Below are 24,613 nucleotides of genomic sequence, written 5' to 3'. Positions count from 1 at the left end.
TGTCATATATGACTTGTATCACATGTTTTGCAATTACTTTGCAATTCAAGTACTTGACTGAAGACCTATGAAAAGGCTGGAGCAAAAATTTTATTTTTAAGCTGAAAAGCAAGTTTAATTAAGTTTAACATAGGGAGAAATGAAAATTCCTGTCTTTATATCAATAAAATGAGTTTCTTAAAATGAAGTCAAACTTACAGAAACAGAGAGTAGAATGGTGGTTGTCAGGGACAGGGGAATGGGGAGATGTTGATCAAAGAGTGCACATATTCATGAATCAGTTCTGAGGATCTAATGTACAGCATATTGACTATAGTTAATAGTACAGTATTATATTTTTGAAATTTGCTAGAAGACAAGAATTTAAGTTTTACACCAAACAAAAAAGGTAATTATATGAAGAAATGAATATGTTAATTAACTGGATTATGATAATCATTTCACAATGTATACACATGTCAAATCATCACATTGAATACCTTAAAGAAATACAAGTTTGTTTGTCAGTATACCTCAATAAAGCTGTGGAAAATTTAGGTGGGTGATTTCCTTGGCTGGCAGTTCCAGTACAATGTTGAGTGGGAATAGCAAAAGTGGACATCCTTATGTATATATATGGCTGAGTATGCGTGTATATATATACGGCTGAGTTGATTTGCTATACACCTGAAACTATCACAACATTGTTAATCAACCATAATAGTGAACATCCTTGTCTATTACCAGCCTTAGGGCAAAAGGTCAGTCTTTTAAGTATAATGGTAGCTTAAGGTTTTTGGTAGGTGTTCTTTATCAAGTTGAGGAAGATCCCTTCCATTCCATTTTTTCCTAGGGTTTTAACAAGAATATTAATCTTTTTCAAATTATTTTTATGTGTTAATTGGCATGATCATGTAACTTTTCTTTTTTAATCTGCTAACATGGTAGGTTACATTGATTTTTAAGATCTTGAGCCAGTTGCGTTTCCATGGGAATAAAGCTACTTGGTCATGGGGAAAAAAGATGTGGAGGGAACTTAGATGCATATTACTAACTGAAAGAAGTCAATCTGAAAAGCTACACACTGTATAATTCTAAATTTAGGACATTCTGAAAAAGACAAAACTATGAAGACAATAAAAAGATTAGTGGTTACCAGACATTAAGGGAGTAGGTGGAATGAACAGGTAGACAACAGAGGATTTTCAGGTCAGTGAAACTATTTTGTACAATAATACAATGGCAGATACATGTTATTATACATGTGTCAAAACTCATAAAATATGCATCAAGAATGAGCTGTCATGTAGACTATAGACTTAGGGTAGCAATGATGCTTTAAGGCAGATTCATCATTGCAACAAATGCACCACTCTGGTCAATAATGGAGGAGGCGTCAATGATGGAGGAGGTGTCAATAATGCAGGAGGCTGTGTGTATGTTGACAGAGAAGCTATGTGGGAACTCTGTGTACTTTCTGCTCAACTTTATGGTGAACCTAAAATTTCCATAATAATCAAGTTTATTAATTAAAAAAATGAAAAAGTACAGGATGAAGAAGATATGTTTCGACTTGATAGTAGTTTGTATAAAATATCCTGAGGTTTTCCCACTGATTCCCACAAATTCAGTGTGAACAAAAAATGGTGATGTTATTAAGAGGAAAAACAAATATCCCTTTGTAGTTTTGATTAAACAAAAATTGAGAAAATAATAGACACATTTTAATAATAAGTTTTTATCCAACTACATTTAGTACTTTGTACTAGACATTAGCCTCCAACTAATAAAAAAAATAAAAATAAAAATAAAAGAAAAAAAAGAAACTTTTTTTTAATAAATGATATTGTAGATTGTTTGTTGTTTAATTGTGGGAGATTATTCAGCCTTGTCATTTGAGAAATATTTGATGGAATTGAAAATGTATGTCTTGGAAAATTGATAACAAAAAAAAGATAATATTTGAATTCTAAGATTCAAAACTATCATGAGAAACTGTATTCACTCTAGCTTCAAATGTCAGAATTTGCTTCAATTCATAGACATTAGAATAGTTTTTTAAACCTCTGTTTCTGGAGGGTCTTTCAGAAAGACTTGTTTTACGAAGTATTGAGAAATCAGTCATGGAAAACCCACAAATAGATCTCAAATAATTCTGCACCAGAATGGTTGCAGTGAGCATCTCTTTTTGAGTAAGTTAAACTAGGTGAGCTCCAAGGTAGTGGTTCCTAAGCTTCATTCTTGAGAACTCACTATTTTCACGGCACCTTTACTACACCAGGACAACGGCATTTGTGTCACACAGTGCGATGAACTGGTAAGACGGCTTATGGCTGGAGGCAACTTGCCGGAACTCAGTTCACTATATCCCTGTTGGTGAAGAAACACTGTCTCCACCTTTCTCTAACTGAACGGTGGCACCATGGTGCTGAGGCACGTGAACTGAAAGAAGATTGCTCAAAAATCGTATCCAAGTGTAAGACTGAATGATTCTTCACAAGAAGATGGAAGTATTTGAGAAAATCTTTTGTTTCCCAAGAAAGAAATGGCTTCCATATCAGAGACTACGTAATAGAAAATAGAACAAATATAGATTAAGCAATTCTTTATGCTTCCAGTTCTTATGTCACTGAGACTCTCCTGTGATCCTTCAATTTGGCTTTGAGCAAACTATTCTGTATTCTGGTCATTCTGGGAACTTGCCTTCAAAATCAGGGTACTTCATAAAATGTCAGTTGGTTTTTAAAATTTGTGTAAAGAAGTAAAGAGAAGCAAATCAGAATATTTGGTCTACAGCAAAGATTTCAGGGCTTCTGCAAATGAAAACATTTTGAACACAATGCCAGAATAAAACATGATAATATTCTTTCCTGAGGGAGTAAGCTGAGGATCAGGATCTTGGTCTCTTGTCCATTTCAGTCTGTCTCTCATTTCTGTCTGTATTTCCATTCTGAATTTTTAGCTGTTTAGGTCTAAGTTTTATTTCAGCTAGAAGAGTTATGACTGCTTATAGAGAATCTTTCATTATCACATTATCACAGTGTTGCATTGTGATAACTGGTTTGTGGGTACACATCAAGGGAAATTACATTACACATTCAACTGTGAGCTCAATATTAATCCACTAAGAAAGTCTTCCTTGTTAAAAGACTTCTTATCTTTTCCAAAAACATGATTTTTTTGGATTTCAACTATTTCATGACATCTTTTACAGCGAGGGAAGGAGATGTAGAATTCTGTCAGAAAGAGAAAACTCCTATTCCATACTCAATGCAATGTAAAGTTTGTTACATTAAAATCCATTTACTCATTCATTCAGTCATCAGTCATTTATTTAGAACTTATTCTATGCCCATTTGTGTAAGTTGTTGGGAAGGAGAGGTCAACAAGAAATAATCTTTGTCCTGAAAGAATCTATTTATGGTCCAATTGAGGAGATAGACACGCTAGACATTCTGATGTTTTCCATATAATGTAAGAATTTCTGAGTTTGTGTCTTTGGGATTGTGCACATGATGATAAGAGGCCATATGGGGGGAGGATGATTCTGAGGAACACTGTCACAAAACACATTGAGCCTGAGCTATGTGCTAAATTTTATTCAATAACTCATTGAACTATTCTTTCATATCACACTTTCTGAGTATTCCCCAATATCAAGGCAAGTCTAATCCCAGCCCTCATTATTTTATGTGTGTTTTTGTTCAAAGATATTTTATTTTATACATGTTGTTGATTCATTAAGAGTGAATTCATGGTCAATAGTACAGTAACTCATGCCTCGTGAAACACGTGTATTTTCTCTATAAGGAAAACCAAAGCATTCTAGTGCTTATGAAAACTTTATAGAACTATAAACACACTTGAGGGCCATTTTAAGTCAGTGAAACCACCAACAGAAAGCATAAAAATGAGAATAATATGACACTAAACAGGCCCTGAAAAAGACACTTGTTTACAATATGAAAGCTGAAAGAAGAAGGCAGAGTATCACCTTGTTCAGTTTCAGCTGGGAAATTCAAATTTTTCTTCCCTATATGTGTCTCTGGGTGACCACAAAAGCACTGACAGTGTTGCTTTGCAGTTACAAATAAGTTTTATCCAATGGTTAATTTCTCAAATATAGACTCCATGAATGATGAAGATTGACTCTGCTTGAAACTATTATTGTGTTCATGAAAATTTAGAATTGTTATATCTTTCTAGCGAATTTTACTTTTTATAAATAAGGGGTGACTCTATTTCTTATAGTTTATTGGTCCTAAAGTTTTTTTATATTTGATATTGATGATGTTATATCAGCTACCTTTAATTCAGTCATTCAGTTGTGTCCGACTTTTCGCGACACCATGGACTGCAGCATGCCAGGCTTCCCTGTCCGTGACTAACTCCCAGAGCCTATTCAAACTCATGTCCATTGAGTCAGTGATGCCATCCAACCATCTCATCTTCTGTTGCCCCCTTCTCCTCCTGCCTTTAATCTTTCCCAGCATCAGGGTCTTTTCTAAGGAGTCAGTTCTTTGCATCAGGTGGCTAAAGTACTGGAGCTTCAGCTTCATCATCAGCCCTTCCAATGAATATTCAGGGCTGATTTCTTTTAGGATTGACTGGTTGGATTTCCTTATAGTCCAAGGGACTCTCAAGAGTCTTCTCCAACACCACAGTTCAAAAGAATCAATTCTTCGGCACTCAGCTTTCTGTATAGTCCAACTCTCTCATCTATACATGACCATTGGAAAAACCATAGCCTTGACTAGATGGACCTTTGTTGGCAAAGTAACGTCTCTTCTTTTTAATATGCTGTCTAGGTTGGTCATGAATTTTCTTCCAAGGAGGAAGTGTCCTTTAATTTCATGGCTTCAGTCACCATCTGCAGTGATTTTGGAGCCCCAAAAAATAAAGTCTGACACTGCTTCCACTGTTTCCCCATCTATTTGCCATGAAGTGATAGGACCAGATGCCATGATCTTAGTTTTCTGAATGTTGAGCTTTAAGCCAACTTTTTCACTCTCCTCTTTCACTTACATCAAGAGGCTTTTTAGTTCCTCTTCACTTTCTGCCATAAGGATGGTGTTATCTGCATATCTGAGGTTATTGATATTTCTCCCAGCAGTCTTGATTCCAGCTTGTGCTTCTTCAAGCCCAGCATTTCTCATGATGTACTCTGCATATATTCATTACCTGCATATTAATGTAACAGAGCCACACATTTTGTTTTTGTTTTTGGCTTGCCTGCTTTATTGTAATATTCACTTTATTGTGGTAGTCTGGAACCTAAAAGCTAACCCACAATATCTTTAAGTTATGTCTGAATAAAGATGAAATATTTGTTACTTATTATCCTTAGGAGATATATAGTTTTTTCTGGTTACTTGGAAATTGAAAAAAAGTGAGATTATTCCAAAAGAATACTTTAGGGATACCTAATGTGGAAAATTCTGAAAGAGATGGAAATACCAGACCACCTGACCTGCCTCTTGAGAAACCTGTATGCAGGTCAGAAAGCAACAGTTAGAACTGGACATGGAACAACAGACTGGTTCCAAATCGGGAAAGGAGTACATCAAGGCTGTATATTGTCACCCTGATTATTTAACTTATATGCAGAGTACATCATGAGAAACGCTGGGCTGGAAGAAGCACAAGCTGGAATCAAGATTGCTGGGAGAAATATCAATAACCTCAGATATGCAGATAACACCACCCTTATAGCAGAAAGTGAATGTGAACTAAAAAGCCTCTTGATGTAAGTGAAAGAGGAGAGTGAAAAAGTTGGCTTAAAGCTTAACATTCAAAAAACCAAGATCATGGCATCTGGTCCCATCACTTCATGGCAAATAGATGGGGAGACAGTGGAAACAGTGTCAGACTTTATTTTTTTGGGCCCCAAAATCACTGCAGATGATGACTGCAGCCATGAAATTAAAAGATGCTTACTCCTTGGAAGGAAAGTGATGACCAACCTAGATAGCATATTAAAAAGCAGAGACATTTCTTTGCCAACAAAGGTCCATCTGGTCAAGGCTATGGTTTTTCCGTGGTCATGTATGGATGTGAGAGTTGGACTGTGAAGAAAGCTGAGCACCGAAAAGTTGATGCTTTTGAACTGTGGTGTTGGAGAAGACTCTTGATCTACTTGCAGTTCAAGGAACTCTCAAGGGTCTTCTGTAGCACCACAGTTCGAAAGCTTCTTCACTGTATAAATTCTGTCAAAGCAATCTATCTTATTTTTGCACACTGCAGATTGGAGTACAATCCAAGGGACTAGGGCTTGGCAACCTAACATAACCTTTAAAGACATAGTTTCTAGAGACGGACTGCCTGGTTTTGAATAAAGTTTAGCCTGTGTCACAAAACCCTCATATATTAAATGAGAATAATAATACATATTATGTAGGCTTGTGAAAATGATTAAAAGTTTATATACACATGTGTAAAGTGCTTAACTGGTGGAAGGCATGGCAATCCACTCCAGTATTCTTAACTGGAGAATCCCATGGATAGAGGAGCCTGGCGGGCTACAGTCCAAGGGGTCACAAAGAATTGCACATGACTAAAGCAACTTAGCACACATGCACAAAGTGCTTAATGTGTGGGTCTATTGGTCAAGGATCATTTAAGATTTCTCTGTCAGTGTTGAGGTGCACCTTAAGAGGTGTTGAGAACAACTGTCCTCTTTTTGCTTATTCCTTTTTCTTATCACCTTTTTTTTTTTAAACTGTTAACACAACATATATCCAAATGTAACTGGGCTTCAGTTATTTTCAGTTCAGTTCAGTTCAGTCGCTCAGGCATGTCCGACTCTTTGTGACCCCCATGAACTGCAGCATGCCAGGCCTCCCTGTCCATCACCAACTCCCGGAGTTTACTCAAACTCATGTCCATCGAGTTGGTGATGCCATCCAGCCATCTCATCCTCTGTCCTCCCCTTCTCCTCCTGCCCCCAATCCCTCCCAGCATCAGGGTATTTTCCAAATGAGTCAACTCTTTGCATGAGGTGACCAAAGTATTGGAGTTTCAGCTTCAGCATCAGTCCTTCCAATGAACACCCAGGACTGATCTCCTTTAGGATGGACTGGTTGGATCTCCTTGCAGTCCAAGGGACTCTCAAGTTACTTTAGGATCTATAAAAATGTCATTATCAAGTAAGAAACCAACGCATAACACAATGAAAGAGCTAAGACTTAGAAATTAAATAGTCCAGTATACTATGTCTCTGCAGAGCTTCCTGAAATATTCCTTGAGATCGTCCCAAGAGGTATGCTATAAAAATATTAAGACTATTTCATCAAATACTTCTTTAAGGATTATGTAAATGTCAACAACAAACACACAGAGTGTAGTGATGAGGCAGACCAAATAATTCAATTTTGGTCATCTTCTTTGATAGGCTGCCTTGCAATAGTATTACTTTTTCTTTTAAGTCTTTAAGATCTTTTTTATAGTTATCAATTTCATCTTCTTTTGTTCATCTCTGTCTGTTCCCTTAAGTGTTCAGTTGTCTGCTCCTGATAAGAGAGAGCATCAATACATGAGAAAATTGCATTTATATTTATATCATATGACTGTAACTCAACTTTTAGCTGATAAAATTTCACATTTCCATCCTCCATTCAAAAGATGGTGATAAGTTGTTAATAATTTACTTTTGAAAGAATTCATCCTCCCTAGCTATCTTATTATAATAGGAAATCAACCCTGAATATTCACTGGATGGATGGATGCTGAAGCTAAAGCTCTAATCCTTTGGCCACCTGATACAAAGAGCTGACTCACTGGAAAAGACCCTGATGCTGGGAAAGATTGAGGGCAGGAGGAGAAGGAGTCAACAAAGGATTAAATGGTTAGATAGCATCACCAACTCAATGATCATGAATTTGAGCAAACTCCAGGAGATAGTGAAGAACAGGGAAGCCTGGCATGCTGCAGTCCACAGGATCACAAAGAGTCACACACCATCTAGGGACTGAACAATGACAAGAAATTCACTGAAAAAATCTTCCTGTCACACACACACACATGCTAAATATAGATGAATAACTAAACTTAATCTAGTAAAATCACTTATATTTTAATTAGTGTCTTTAAAATCTCAATGTCTTTTGGCTTGCTTAAAAGCTTAATGTTTTAGATCTTTTCTCTTGCCCAACTCCTCATCCAGGTGGCATCAGATTATAAACAGGAGTTTTTCCCATGTGAGATTTTGAATCAGAAGTGTATCTAGAAAGGAAGAAACTCTGCGAGGGATCTCCTTTTCTGCCTGTGTGGGTGAAAGGAGCATAATTGTAGGTAGTAGCAACCCTTCTCTCAGACCAGTTTTGTGATGCGATTTCAAATCTGATCAGTGATTTATCTGATCTATTTTTAACTTTCTTCTACTTGCATGAGGAAATAGGTTTCATATGCTAAGAACATGATTTACAAAAGAAAAGATAAAATTTTGTAAAATACTGTCATCTTGAAAGGGAAAGTGTCACCCAGTCGTTCCTGACTGTTTGGGACCCTATAGACTGTAGCCCATCAGGCTCTTCTGTTCATGGAATTCTCCAGGCAAGAATACTGGAATGGGTTGCCAGTCCCTTCTCCAGGGTATCTTCCCAATCCAGGGATTGAACCTGGATCTCCTGCATTGCAGGCAGAATTCTTTACAGTCTGAGCTACAAGTGAAGTCCTACAGTCTTGCCCAGCTCTTTGCGATCCTATGACCCATAACCTGCCAGACTCCTCTGTCCATGGGATTCTCCAGGCAAGAGTAATGGAGTCAGTTGCCATGTCCTTCTCCAGGGGATCTTTGTGACCCAGGGATAGAAGCTGTGTCTCTAACATCTCCAGCATTGGCAGGCAGGTTCTTTACCACTAGCACCACCAAAGAATGGGATCTTAGTTTCATTTATCTTCTCCCTCATCTTTTTCGTCTCCATTTTATTGTTTTGATATAATTATTCCAGTTTTCTTTCAGCATACTTTTACCTGGAAGTGTTTGCTCCTTTAAATTTTCCAGTTAGCTGTCAGTTTGTTTGAATAATTTTCTCATAAAAACATATAGCTTTATTTATTTTTTTTTTACAAGTTTAGGCTTTTGCTTTTTAATTGGTGTGCTTAATAACAAAGGAGTGTAGGTGTGTATGTGTTCTCTACTACTTTTGCCTTTGATTTGGTGAGATCTTTCAAAATGTAGTTTTAGGTATTTTTAAGCTCAGAAAGGTTATTTTGTTGTACATTTGATTCTTCATTCTGTTTATATTTCTCTCACTTTTTCCTTGAGAACCTCTATATTTGTTAGACAAGCTCTCTTTATCCGTTTCTATGTGCATCCTATTCTTATTCATTTTAATATCTTCACTTTTACATTGTGAGAGGGTTCCCCAAAATTTTCTTCCACAGGATTCACTTGACAATTTGTGGTGACTCTTCCATTTTCTTAGCCATATCAATAAGCTTTAATTACATATTGTGGTTGAGAATTTTTGAGGCATTTTTCTAAGTGCTGCCAGATCCTTTTGTATCTCTGCTATCTTAGCAAGTCATTCCCTTTTGTTATATATGGACTATGCATGTTTAAGCATCTTTCAAAATCAGTTCTTTTGAAGAAATCTATTTTCAGCACTATGCTTTTCTTCTAAGTCTTCAGAGCAATGGCTCCTTTTCTTTAATTGCATTTATCTTTTAAGAAATCACCTGACCTTTGTCCACCCCATCTTCTCATTCTTGAACAGAAAATTTTCATTTTTCAACAGGTGAACAGGTGAAGGATGAGGTGTCCTAACCTCTTGAAGTGTCGCTTACATGCAGGCATCTAGCCCTGAATGGCACTTTTGTGTTCTCAGGTTATACCCTTAGACTGTTGAGCACCATGGGTACTCATCCACTGAGTCTGTTCTGGAGGGCTCATTTTCACTTGGGTAGTTGGTATCTTTGTGTTGGCGAGTCTTACTCCATTGGCAGTCCTTCACTGTAAGTGAGGGATGTAAAAGTCGCCCCTCAAACTCAGTGCATCCCAGTCCGTCCTCTCCCTGTCTCTCCACCTGGACCTGCACTTATTCCCCAACATACCCAAAGCCACTGCTCAACTGTGCCTTGTTTGCCTTTCTGGAAAACTTACACTCTATCCTCCTGGACTAGGCCCCAATGGCATCCCCCATGGTGTTCAAAAGAGGAGAACGTTTCCTGATGGAGAGGTTTGGAGGAGAGGCCAGTTCCCTCATCACAGGTGATGGCAGTTGGGCCGGGTCAGAATAAGGAGAGCTACGTTCTGAGGCTGTTCTTCAGGCAAAAGTTCCCAGGATGAATTTCAGGCACCACTACTGCCAGAAGAAATAACTTGGTTCTGAAGATAAGGAAACAGTATATTTTGACATGGATTTTAGCAGAGGACAGATAGGGGCCTCGGAAGCCGGCACGGGGATTCCGGAAGCCGGCACGGGGATTCCGGAAGCCGGCACAGGGATTCCGCATCACCGCCCCGGGGCCTCCTGCCTCCCTTCTGGACTGCAATAGGCTTCGGAGGTCTGAGCATGCGCAGTTCACCACGGTGGATGTGGGGCCCCGGCAGACTCTGGACAAGAGGCAGGTCCCCGACACTTGGCTGGGCCCCTGGCCAAGGTGCTGCGGTACTGTGACTCTGACCAGGGTGTTGGGGAGGAATCGTGGAGGACTGGTGGTGAGAGCCAGAGTCCTTTCGGATTAGCAACTGGGGCTTTCAGGTGTTTCTCATCCGAGAACTCATCCCACCCCCGCAGCCCCCAGCCCCGACAGAACTCCCGAGATCTTGCGAGAATGGGCTTCTTCTGGAAAGAAGGGTCTCGGCCAGCAAAGACTACCGCCACACTCCATAGTTCTCCGGGGTCCCCCCAGGCTCAGTGTGCCCCAGGCCATCCTCTTCTCCCCCGCTCCATGTGAACCTGCACTTCCCGCCTGTATCTGAAGCCACAGAGCACATTCAGTGGGCTCAAACTCTGCCCTGTTTGTCTCCCTGGGAAACCCTGAACACCACCCATCAGACAAGGCCTGGCTGGTGGCATCCTCCTTAAGAAATGGTAAGTTATGAGTGCTTCTGTCTCTGATACTTTTCCTTACATTGCTCGTTGCGCAGCACACACAACTCTACAGCTCTCCTTATTGTCTCATTGTATGCTGAAAGCTTTAGTTTCTGTGGCTTTGTAAACAAAGGATCCATTGGGATTATAGCTTAGGAAAGGACACCGGTTCTGAGTTGAATGGCGCATAATTCTAATGCAATTGAGCCAGGTCCCCTTTTTTTCTTTAAGTGTAGTCTCTGCATCCCAGAATTAGCGGTATGTGGCTGAAGTCAGTTAAAATATTTTCTCCAACAGTTTTCAGGCCTTCTATATCCAGTGAGGTTTGTGGAATATATTCAAGGCCTTTGATTCTTAACCAGTGTACACCAAATGTTAGCATTAGTAAAAATGTGGTTTGAGCTGAATATGACATGTCTAAAGCATTGATTTATGAGGCTATTACAGGCTTTTATCTACCTTTGTGGATTGCAGGGACAATGTATTATTTCGAACCTGATAGATAGATACCCTGTTAAACTGGGAAACCTGGCATCTCATCTCTATTACCAGTCTGAGCTTCTGTTACCAGTATTTAGACAATTTCCTTCCTAAAGGACACTAGACACAAGGTGTGAGAGAATGTTTGAACAGCTGGATGTATGTAGTTGAGAAAACTATCGCTAACTTATCTATTATCTTCCAACAATCTGTCAGATAGTATCAGAAGTTTCTGTGGCCTTTAAGTTGAGGAGGATAGTGTGTGCAAAGGACAGGGAATCCAGCCATCACTTTATGTTAGAAGAATGGATAGGCATTTAATGTTACTGTAAGTGTAGAAAATGTTGGGAGCTAAGTTTGCTAAGGCAGAATGAAATCAGACTTGGTAAGCTAGTGTTTGAACTTAACCTGTTGTCCGTGTAGAAACGGTGAGGGGTCATTAAGCTTCAGAATGACTTGGTTCAGATTTGTGATTTAGGGATTCAGTGACTGAGGCAGCCACAGGTAAGCTGGGAAGTAGAGTGAGCATAGAAGAGATATCAGCTTGGGAACATTTTAATACCTTAGGTGAGAGTTTCTAAGAGATCATATTAAGATAGTCTTGTCATGGAGGTTGGAGGACAGGGAGGGTGAAAGATCTGAGAAATACTAGGTGGTAGATCAGAATGTGGATCTGCTATGGTAAGGGACTGAGAAAGAGAAAGAACAGGAGAGTATACTGAGGTTATTGGCTACATGTTAATTTCTTACGGCATTAAGGCATGTGGAAAGAGCAGCAAGTATTTTGGGATTTGCCTTGTGATGTTTAAGGTTTCTGAAGGAGAACCAAAGAGAAGGAAACTAACATTTATTAACCACTTACTGTGCACTGGGCACTATGCTGGAAAGTTTACACACACATACTTTTTAATTTCATCCTCACAGTAATATGAAATTTAAGAATTTCACTTTACAGAAAATTAATCTGCATGTGGTCCAGCTTCATGAATGAAATAGTCAAATTCTTATTGTGAATAAAAACTTCACAATTAAGGTGTGGGGCCCAAATTTGACCCCAGATTTCAGTGTCTATAATTCATACACTTCCAGGAATGAGAAGCTGAGGAGCATGGGGGTGTCAGTGGACATATCCTGGAGTCAAAGTGCCTGGATTCACATCACACCTCTGCTAGGTTTCAGTGGTGTATCCTGAAACAAGATCCTGAAACATTCTGCACCTTATTTTTCTCTTTGATTAAGAAAGAGAAACAGTGGCACCTACCTGATAAAGTTGGTTTTTGAAATTTAAATGAATATGTGTCTGTGTGTATCATGTGTGTATATTTTGTTGTTTTGTTGCTAAGTTGTGTCCGACTTTTTGCAACCCCATGGACTGTAGCATGCCATGTTTATATCTGTATACCCTGTATATGTATGAATAGATGTATATATATTATATATACATCTTCAAAAGTGGTTTTCCTATGTGTCAAGGCCAAGGTAATTGTCTGCTAATAATAGTGTTGCTTTGCCTTGTGTATTTAAGGTGAAATTATTTTTTAGAGCCCTGGAGATATAGGTACTGAGGCCAGGAAAAAAGGTTGACCACTATATGTAGATCATGATTAGTGTCAGTAAACTCAAAGATACTATATTCGTTTTGGTTTAAAATTTTTTTTGAATATATAAAAGTCTGAATTTCTATTAGTAGAACAGATCTTTATTTTCTAAAATGTCTTATATTTCTAATATAATAATAATTCTTCCAACAGATATACTTCAGAAATCTTCACTGAACTTTTTAAAAGATGTTAAAACCCCCTTTTGTGTCTTTGATAAATTAAGTTTATCTAGGTTTTTCTAGAAACATTTTTGGGACTTTAGTTAGGAGGAGAATAAAACAGTTTTCATAACTAAGTGTAAAGCATAAGCAATCTTTTTCCAGTAAGAGATATGATAATAGATCCACTGAAGTTCTGATGGATTCAAGCTCCAATTCTTACACAGTATTTCAGAAGAAAATTGTATTAAGGGAGAACGTGAGCACTATAGATATATGAAACTGGGATTTGCTTTCAGAATTATATAGGATTGAAACTGCTAACTGTCTTAATTGCCTATTATGGGTTTGAGTGAAATTCTAACTTCTCTTCAAGCTGTAATTATGGTTATCGTATAAACTCTTCTTTTTGTTCATTTATTCATTTAGTTGTTAAATATCTCTTGATCTCCTGTTGTACTCCAGTTACTGTATGAAGGACTCAGAAGGTTGACCAAGGGGTTATTCTCTATGACAAGCAATTCACAGTCATATGGGAGAGACAAATGTGAAATGGATTACTAAGCACATAGTATAATGGGATACAGAGTAAGACCTGAAGATGTTGGAGGGTGAGAAGATCTTCCTGGAGAAAATGACACTTGAGTGGATCTTTAAGGATATGTGGGTCTAACCAGAAGGAGTGAGGGAGCGAAAGGAATTATGTTCTAATTAAGGGGAGGCAGCATGAGTAGTCATGTAGATGAGGTGTGGCCTGGTGAAGGCGGAAAGTCTTAAGCCTTTCAGTGTTGCCAGAATATAAAGGGCAAGTCCTGGCTGCATTCTTGCGGGTGGGGTGTGCTTTGGGGCACTCACCTAGACCAGTAGTGAAGAAGATGGAGGCAATGAAGATGGGCACATTTTAGGGCTATTTACTATTTTAGTGAAGACTTTCTCACCTAGATACTAAATCCAGAAGACTTAACAAAAGGAAAAAAAAAAAAGGGAAAGAGTAGCTTAACCACATTTTTTTTTTTTTTTTTTTAGTTTATTCGAGTGTAGTTGATTTACAGTGCTGTGCTAGTTTCAGGTGAGCAGCAAAGTGAATCATCTGCATATCCATGTATATATGTTTTAGATTATTTTCCCATATAGGCCATACAGAATATTGAGTAGAGTTCCCTGTGCTATATGATAGGTCCTTATTAGTTATCTCTTTTATATATAGTAGTGTTGTTGGGCTGTACCCACAGGCCAATAAGGTCTGTTCTTGCCCAGCCTCAAGACTGAAGAAAATACTTGGAGTCAGCAACAGAGACATCAGTGGTTTAATGGACAGAGGAGCTTACATGTCTGAAGCAAGCTCCAGGAGTGAAATCCTAACATGTGTGGCCTATGGCAGGGCAGGACACAGCAGTGCTCTTTTCTCCCCGGGGAGTGGGGAGACTACCAGTTACAAGGAATTTGGCATCATGTGGGCTCTTTAGTTTCCAGGGAAACCAGCAAAGAGGCACTAGGCTCACTGCTGCTTTGATAAGCCATCATTAGTTGAGGCCTGGAGCAAGAAAGCAGGAAGTTCAGTCATGTGAGTAGGTTGTAGGTGATACAGGCCCTGGTTGGGCATGTGATGTACAGAAAGCAAGAGAGCAGCCATCTTGAGTGGCCTGACCATACACTACATACCCTACATACCCTGGATGACTTTTACAATCTTGGTCTGCCCCCTTCCTCTATATCCCAGGGGTCAGGTATGTAGAGGGCACTGCAGCCAGATACCACAGATACAATACAGACAGGCCACTCCTCATTTTCACAAAGCCAGAGCCACCCGTTTGGGGAGGGGTGGACCCTGGCTCTAAAAGAAACATTCTCTTGGCTGAGTCCACAGTCACAGTACAGGTCTGCCACCCCATGTTATGTTGATTACCATTAGGGGTGGACTCATTAGGTCTTTCCAAACCAAAAACAGTTAATCCCAGTAGATGGACTTGTGTGTCCAAAAGCTAGCCTATTCCACTCCACACAGCATAGCCCAAGGGATTCATGATCAGTCAGTTACACGGTAATATTTACCAACAAGGTTCCTTCTGATGTATTGGTGTATGGGACCAGAAGATGGTGAGTCCTTTTTCCCTATTGTCAGTAGTCCCCAAATAGTCACATTAGCCAGGTTGTTTTTTCATGGCAGTCCAAAGGAGGATGACAGCTGCATCTCACCATAGACTGAGAAATTAGACAGATTGCAGTGAGGCCATTGTTGCTGCTCAGTCCTCAGATTTCCTGTATCAGACTAAGGACATAAGACATCTATCAGGTACAACACAGGGGAGATGGCAGTATAAGCAGTAACCACATTCAGAGATAATACCACACCCACCTGTGGTTTTTGTCCTGTTCTGAAGTACAGGTCAGAAAATACAAGTTTTCAGTAATATAAGAACATGTCTAAAATCATGTATACCAATGGACACCTAGTTTTACCTTGGATTTCTGAACCACAGCTACTCCACTTTGACTTTCGAATGCATTCCCTTTCTCCATGGGCAAAGCGGATGTACAGTGTATGTCTGAAACATACTCAGAGGTATGTTAATAGGGAAATAGTGTATAGGCTATACCTTTTATCACTTATATTCAATTGTCACACAACCATTGTGCATGTACTTTTATTTAGCAGCAGGCCTAAAGCAAGCATTGTCACATTTCATGAGTAGTTTTAGCTGGGACAATTTCAGTAGATAATTCTTTTTCCATTCAGAAAAGTGAAGGTGAAGTCACTCAGTCATATCCGACTCTTTGCGACCCCGTGGACTGTAGCCAACCAGGCTCCTCTGTCCAGGGGATTCTCCAGGCAAGAATACTGGAGTGGGTTGCCATTTCCTTCTCTAGAACATCAGGGTAAAAGTATGGCAAACACAGTAACTTGTGTAAATACAGACTTCAGTTAACAGAACTAGAATTTAACATCCACTGAAACATAATACTATTTTCTCTAACATTATCCTCATTTCCACCAAACAGAGCCAAATCAAAACTAATTTGTTTGCGAAACAAGTCTGGTCAGTTTACCAAATAGGCTCCTCCAAACTGGCTGAGGGAGAATGCTTCAGGAGTATCAGACTGAATTTCCAAAGGGCTTTGCAAGGCCAGGAAAGCTATGCCAAAGTCCTGCTGTCAGACTCTGTCTTGGTGGATTTTTCTCTTCTAAAAGCCCCCAAAATACTGAGGTTCTTGCACATACTAGGAGACAGTCTTCTCTGTCCTCCTGGTAAGACTTCTCAGGACCCAAGTCCCTGATTTTTGGAGGGACTAGGCAGAGAGAAAAAGGAAAATGCTTCAATTCTACCCTCAGGTGTAGTTTATCAAATTGCTATAAATCATAATGACTTGAGGGGAAGTGCTTCCCTATATCTGGAAAACACAGAACAGAACCAGTAACACTGCACATAAAGCCTGTAAAAATTATAACCTTTACTGGGTTGGTCTGCATTGTGCCCTAAAGCTCCAACAGAGGAAGTCAACAGAAGACCCAGACCAGAAGCCTTGGTCCTTGAGAAAGCTAGCAAAGAATTGCAGACTAGCACTTCAGGTTCAAGCACAAAGCAAAGTTTGTTAAAGCATAGTTATACTCTGAGAGGGAGAGTGGGCTCTTTCTGCAAAGTGAAACCAGAGTTCCTGTACAGGCTTTGGGGTGTTCATAAAGAACTGTTCTGAAAGGAGGTGGGGTGTGATTATGGGTGAGTGGCAGGGGATTATTGTTTGATTAACAGTCCTGGGGACTATTAACTAATTAATGTTTGATTAACAGTGCAGGAGATTATTATTTGATTAACATCAGTTGGATCATCAAAAAAGCAAGAGAGTTCCAGAAAAACATCTACTTCTGCTTTATTGACTGTGCCAAAGCCTTTGACTGTGTGGATCACAACAAACTGTGGAAAATTCTGAAAGAGATGGGAACCAGACCAGACCACCTGACCTGCCTCCTGAGAAATCTGTATGTACGTCAAGAAGCAACAGTTAGAACTGGACATGGACCAACAGACTGGTTCCAAATAGGGGAAAGTATTTCAAGGCTATATATTGTCACCCTGCTTATTTAAGGTATATTCAGAGTACATCATGAGAAACGCTGGGCTGGAAGAAGCACAAGCTGGAATCAAGATTGCTGGGAGAAATATCAATAACCTCAGATATACAGATGACACCACCCTTATGGCAGAAAGTGAAGAAGAACTAAAGAGCCTCTTGATGAAAGTGAAAGAGGAGAGTGAAAAAATTGGCTTAAAACTCAACATTCAGAAAACTAAGATCACGGCATCTGGTCTCATCACTTCATGGCAGATAGATGGGGAAACTTAATGGAAACAGTGACAGGCTTTATTTTTGGGGGGGCTCCAAAATCACTGCAGATGGTGATTGCAGCCATGAAATTAAAAGACGCTTCCTCCTTAGAAGAAAAACTATGACCAACCTAGACAGCATATTAAAAAGCAGAGACATTACTTTGCTAGCAAAGGTCCATCTAGTCAACGCTGTGTTTTTTCCAGTAGTCATGTATGGATGTGAGAGTTGGACTATATAGAAAGCTGAGCACCGAAGAATTGATGCTTTTGAACTGTGGTGTTGGAAAAGACTCTTAAGAGTCCCTTGGACAGCAAGGAGATCCAACCAGTCCATCCTAAAGGAAATCAGTCCCGAATATTCATTGGAAGGACTGATGATGAAGCTGAAGCGCCAATACTTTGGCCACCTGATACAAAGAGCTGACTCCTTGGAAAAGACCCTGATGCTGGGAAAGATTGAAGGCAGGAGGAGAGGGGGCGACAGGGGATGAGATGGTTGGATGGCATCACCGACTCAATGGACATGAGTTTGGGCAAGCTCCAGGAGTTGGTGATGGACAGGGATGCCTGGTGTGCTGCAGTCCATGGGGTCGCAGAGTCGGACACGACTGAGCAACTGAACTGAACTGAACAGTCCTGAGTTCTGTAACAAGTTCATTGTTGTGCTTGCCTTTACCTGTTATTCCCTAAGAAAAGCCCCCCTGGGGGAGGACAAAACCACATGGAGATTTTATTGTAATGTTGGTATAATGAGTTTGGGTTTACTAGAGGTTATATGTTTGCCTGTCTCTCTGGGCGTATGTTGCCTGGGAAGTTTTCTCTTGTTACTGTGTTCCCTCTTTATCAGGATAAATTGTCCACCACCTGACCATAGATAGCTTCACCAGTTCTGGGCGGGGTCAGGGGAGGGTCCCCAGATGGTTGGGGCATACCTTGGCTACTCCTCTCTTGTCTTTTTGCCACTGTTACTTCCTTGCTGTTAATGCCTCACTGCCTAACATAACCATAGTCATCAGCTCACTCAGTAACCAATCCTTTTGTTAACTTTTTATGAAGCCATCTGGTCTTCCATTATGATTCTTTAAGTTCTTACTCAGTTTAGCAATATATCTGAAATTTATCTGAGACCTGTTATTGTCAAAAGATCTTTGCTATAAATCTTGAAGATGAAGCCCTTTTGTAGACAGCATCAGAGTAAAACAATAACTCTCTGTAAAAGACAAAAGACTTAAAAACACAGGGATAAGCACTCAGTTGGTAAAGAATCGACCTGCAATGCTGAGGACCTGGGTTTGATCCCTGGATTGGGAAGATACCCTGGAGAAGGGAAGGGCTACCCACTCCAGTATTCTGACCTGGAGAATTCCATGGACTATATAGTCCATGGAGTTGCAGAGTCAGACACAACTCAGTGACTTTCACTAAGCACCTGCTTATAATGTAATCAAAAAAGCAACCTGTTTACAATAATAGTATTATGACTGATGATAATCTTAACCCTTAAAAACCTTAATCCCTGACAAAAAACCATGAAGCAAATAATTGTGCATTTCCTGATTGGAAAACTCAATGCCTTAGTCTTCCTCTCCTCTCCTGGCAAAGGTAGATAAACTAAGACCTGCTCAGCAATTAGTATTCCAATATTTTATCTTATTTAAAATGACCCCTGAATTCTCTTCTTTCAACTTTAGTTTCAAGTTACCAAAATCTGGAGAGACTATGTAGATAGACATTCCCCAAACATAAGTATTTCTGTAGAGTTTACCTAAAAGCTCTTTTTTCTCCTTAGAGAACAGAGAAAATTAACGTTCCACAAGGGTCGAGTAGATCATTTACATCTCAAAGGCACAAGAGAAATACCAATTTCTTCGAGAAAGCTACCTTAATCAATCACAAAAGTCTCATTTGGATATAATAGCAGAGACATTAGAGGTCATTGTTCTCTAGATCTCTTGGCAGCCCCCATTAATCAAAGGCAGCCACCCCAGAGCTCCTCATACTAGTAGATGGTCAACCTGGGATTCCTCCCCACCAACTTTTGGGATCATCCCTGGAACTTTTGGGCTCTACATTTAGTGGGCAGTCACCCTGGGATTACAGCTGTAATGTTCAGGTCCCACATGCTAGTGGACAGTCCTGGAAACTGTCCATTCCCCATCGTGTGTTTCCCAGCATCTCAGTGATGATGGGAGTTTGCTACATCTCCTGGTTGCTCATCCATGTGTTGGGCTGTACCCTGCAGGCCTACAAGACCTGTGCTTGCCTAGCTTCCAGACCAGAGAAAGAACCGAGTCAGTAACAGAGACTTCAGTTGTTTAATGGATGGGGGGACTTACACATCAGAAGTGAGGTCCTGGAGCAACATCCCGTCATGTGTCGTGGTAGTCAGGACATGGTGGTGGTCTTTGCTCAACCACATATTTTTTTTTAATAAAATTTTTCTCGGCAAAAAACAAAACCACATGCGAGTAGCAAATAAAGATCTAAACTTCTTGGAATATATAGTGTAGTGAAAAATCAATAAGGAATACCCATGCACACACCAGTAGGGGGTTTTGCCCTTTTGAAGTCAGACAGTGAAAAAGGCTTCTCCTCTTGGCCTAAATGTTCTCTCCCTTAACTGCCAGCACCTATACTGCATTAGCTGTTTAAGATCATCACTCTTACAGTGGGTCCCCAAACCTATGACAGAAAACAGCAAAGAAATAATGGGAAACTATTTATCTCTTGGATTAGCCAAAAATTTCCTTTGGTTTTTTAAGTAAAAATAAGAGACAGATTTTTCATTTTCACCAAAAACTTTGTTGAACAACATATTCACCATTTTGTTTCACTACTTTCTGCCATTTTTCAGGCAACTTCATAATTCTGTCTTCCCAAAACTTTTTATCTATTTGAGGAAAGAACTGTTCCAGGTGCCTTTTACAGTCTTCTAGGGAATTGAAATTTTTTCCATTAAGAAAATTTTGTAGAGGCTGAAATAAATGGACATCTGAAGGTGCAATGTCTGGTGAATACAGTAGATAAATCAGAACTTCCCAGCCATGCTATAACAGTTTTTTGCCTGGTTATCAAAGAAACATGTGGTCTTAACCTGATGGAAAATGATGCATTTTCTATTGATTAATTCCTGAGGCTTTTCATTGAATGCTGCTTTCAGTTGTTCTGACTGGGAGCAGTAGTTGTTGAAATTAATAGTTTGATTTTCCAGAAGGAGCTCATAATAGAAGTCTCCTTTCCAATCCCAATATATACACAATATCACCTTCTTTGGATGAAGACCAGGCTTTGGTGTGGTTTGTGGTATTTATTTTGTTTGCCCCATGATCTTTTCTGTTCCGTATTATTGTACAGTATCCACTTTTCATCACCAGTCACAATTGGTTTTAAAAACATAACATTTTCATTATGTTTAAGTAGAAAATCACATGCAGATACACAGTTAAGAAGGTTCTTTTTGCTTAACTTGTGTGGAACCCAGATATCAAAGTGATTAATGAACCCAAGATGGTACAAATGAGAAGTAGAAGATATTAAGAAGAGGTGACAAGAATACAAAGAACTATACAAAAAAGACATTCATGACCCAAATAACTGCAATGGCATGATCACTCACCTAGAGCCAGACATCCTGAAATTCAAAGTCAAGTGGGCCATAGAAAGCATCAGTACGAACAAAGCTACTGGAGGTGATGGAATTCCAATTGAGCTATTTCAAATCCTGAAAGATGATGCTGTGAAGGTATTGCACTCAAAATGCCAGCAAAATTTGGAAAACTCAGCAGTGGCCACAGGACCGGAAAAGGTCAGTTTTCATTCCATTCCCAAAGAAGAGCAAGGCCAAAGCATGCTCAAACTACCTCACAATTGCACTCATCTCATACGCTAGCAAAGGAATGCTCAAAATTCTCCAAGCCAGGTTTCAACAGTACATGAACCATGAACTTCCAGATGTTCCAGCTGGATTTAGAAAAGGCAGAAGAACCAGAGATCAAATTCCCAACATCTGTTGGATCATGGAAAAAGCAAGAGAGTTCCAGAAAAACATCTACTTCTGCTTTATTGACTGTGCCAAAGCCTTTGACTGTGTGGATCACAAACTATGGAAAATTCTGAAAGAGACGGGAATACCAGACCATCTGATCTGCCTCCTGAGAAATTTGTATGCAGGTAAGGAAGCAATAGTTAGAACTGGACATGGAACAGCACCCTGGTTCCAAATAGGGAAAAGAGTACGTCAAGGCTGTATATTATCACCCTGCTTATGTAACATATATGCAGAGTACATCATGTGAAATGCCAGGCTGGATGAAGCACAAGCTGGAATCAAGATTGCCGGGAGAAATATCAATAACCTCAGATATGAGGATGACAGCATCCTTATGGCAGAAGGCGAAGAAGAACTAAAGAGCCTCTTGATGAAAGTGAAGGAGAGTGAAAAAGTTGGCTTAAAACTCAACATTCAGAAAACTAAGATCATGGCATCTGGTTCTATCACTTCATGGCAAATAGATGGGTAACCATGGAAACATTGAGAGATTTTATTTTTTGGGGCTCCAAAATCACTGCAGATGGTGATTGCAGCCATGAAATTAAAAGACGCTTCCTCCTTGGAAGAAAAGCTATGACCAACCTAGACAGCATATTAAAAAGCAGAGACATTACTTTGCTAGCAAAGGTCCATCTAGTCAATGCTGTGTTTTTTCCAGTAGTCATGTATGGATGTGAGTGTTGGACTATAAAGAAAGCTGAGCGCAAAAGAATCGATGCTTTTGAACTGTGGTGTTGGAGAAGACTTTTGAGAGTCCCTTGGACTGCAAGGAGATCCAACCAGTCCATCCTAAAGGAAATCAGTCCTGAATATTCATTGGAAGGACTGATGAAGCTGAAGCGCCAAGACTTTGGCCACCTGATGCAAAGAGCTGACTCAACTGAAAAGACCCTGATGCTGGGAAAGATTGAAGGCAGGAGGAGAAGGGGACGACAGAAGATGAGATAGTTGGATGGCATCACCGACTCGATGGACATGAGTTTGAGTAAGCCCCGGGAGCTGGTGATGGACAGGGAAGCATGGCGTGTTACAGTCCATGGGGTCACAAAGAATCGGACCTAACCGAGTGACTGAACTAACTAACAATACCATCTAAAAACATTGTTTCGAATGAATTAAACTAAGTGCTGCTAGATCCGTCTATGGAAAAAAACAGACGAACCTTTTGGTCAACCCAATATTTAGCTTTCCTTGTCATCTAAGCTAAGTGGTTTGTGTAGAATTATGTATAGGATGACTATACATTTCAATAATATCAACTATGGGGTGTGTTAGCTATGAAATATCTAATATATGTAAGGTGACATAGAATGTTTATGTACCTATTATTTTTTAAGAACAGAAATACTCCGGTCATGGGACCAGAGGCTTTTTTTTTTAGCAAAGTTATCTATATTAAAACAGGAAAGAAAAAACAAAATGGTTACTAGAAGGAATAGCAGGGGCTGAGGCAAGATAAATTAGGAGTTTTGGATGAACGCATATACACTATTAAAACAGATCAACAATAAGGACTTTTGAATAGCACAGGGAACTATATTCAGTGTCTTGTAATAACCTATAATGGAACATAATTTGCAAAAGAATATATGCAGGTGTATTTTGCTGTATACTTGAAGCTCACACAACATTGTAAATTAACTATACTTCAATTTCAATTGAAAAAATGGATTCAAAAGCCAAGAAGGTGATGTCTTTTATAGATTCAATGCCTCTTAAAAATTGTTGTCAACTGACTTTTGAAATTTCCAAAATAAATGTATAAACTTTGTTTTTGTTTTTGCAGAGGTATTTTTATTCTGCCTCATCTGATACCTAGACAAATTCATTCATGTGTATAACCCAGAAGGGGGTGAGGTGGGCACCCTCTACTTAAACCTCATGCATGGTTCAGAAGAAATGAGCTGCTCCCTCCTCCTTCCTGGTTCTCTAAAAGACTGAAAGTAATTTGTTCTGTATAGGGGTCAACTTCATAGACAGGGCAGTGAACTGGATTTTTCACAGCAAGGATAACTGGTCAGAGCTTTATATCTACTTATTTACTCTGATTTCCTTTTTAAGATATTGTGTGCGTGTGTTAGTCGCTCAGTCATGTCCGACTCTTTGCGACCCCATGGACTGTAGCCCACCAGGCTCCTTTGTCCATGGGATTCTCCAGGCAAGAATGCTGGAGTGGGTTGCCATTTCCTTCTCCAAAAGATATTTTAAGATATAGATTCACTTTAATAAAGGAGATGAAATAGAAAAGTATATAAAAGGAAATGAAACACCATTTCCTTTTGTACTTGTTGTATAAATTTTCTGTATCTTCTTGTTCCCATAGGGAATTGAGTCCCCAGATGCTATAAGAGAATATAGATTGGGTTTGTAAACTGAAAGATCTGTGGAAATAAGTTTGATTGTAGTTTGTGAGTTTAAGTTAGTTGTGAATTTTCTAAGCTAGAATCAATTCCATTTTTATTTTTTACAAAAACAACATAAACACATATTTGAAGTTTTATTTGCATGCCATACTTTAGATAGGTTTGATGGAAGTGGTCAAATTCCTATGTAAAAATTAGGGTTTGTAATTAAAATAGAAAAAGATTAGAACAATAAAAACCAAGATATGCACCCTTATTATTCAGGAGGATGTCTTCAGGATACTTTTATACATTGCTGAAAGAAAGTACTGCAACTAATATAGATACAAAAGAGAAACAGTTATTCTTAGATGTGGTTTATTTGCTGGAGCTGAACTGGGTAAAGATTCAGACTTGATTCATTTAATTATGGTTCCCATCATTGTTCTAACCAGTATATTGCTTTTTTGGCTGCTCAAGAGTGCTGAAATAAGATTGGTCTGTATGCAAAAAAGACCTCAAAGAAAGAAAGGGAAGGTTATTGGCTTTAAAAACTACTGACAGTCCTTTTTATATTTTGTGCTGTTTGAATGAATCGAAATATGAAGTGTTTTTTTTTTTTTTCTGAATTCAGAAAGCAA

Source organism: Cervus elaphus, chromosome 20 (genome assembly GCF_910594005.1).
Source record: "Cervus elaphus chromosome 20, mCerEla1.1, whole genome shotgun sequence".
NCBI classification, from domain to species: domain Eukaryota; kingdom Metazoa; phylum Chordata; class Mammalia; order Artiodactyla; family Cervidae; genus Cervus; species Cervus elaphus.
Note: the sequence above shows the minus strand (reverse complement) of the source record.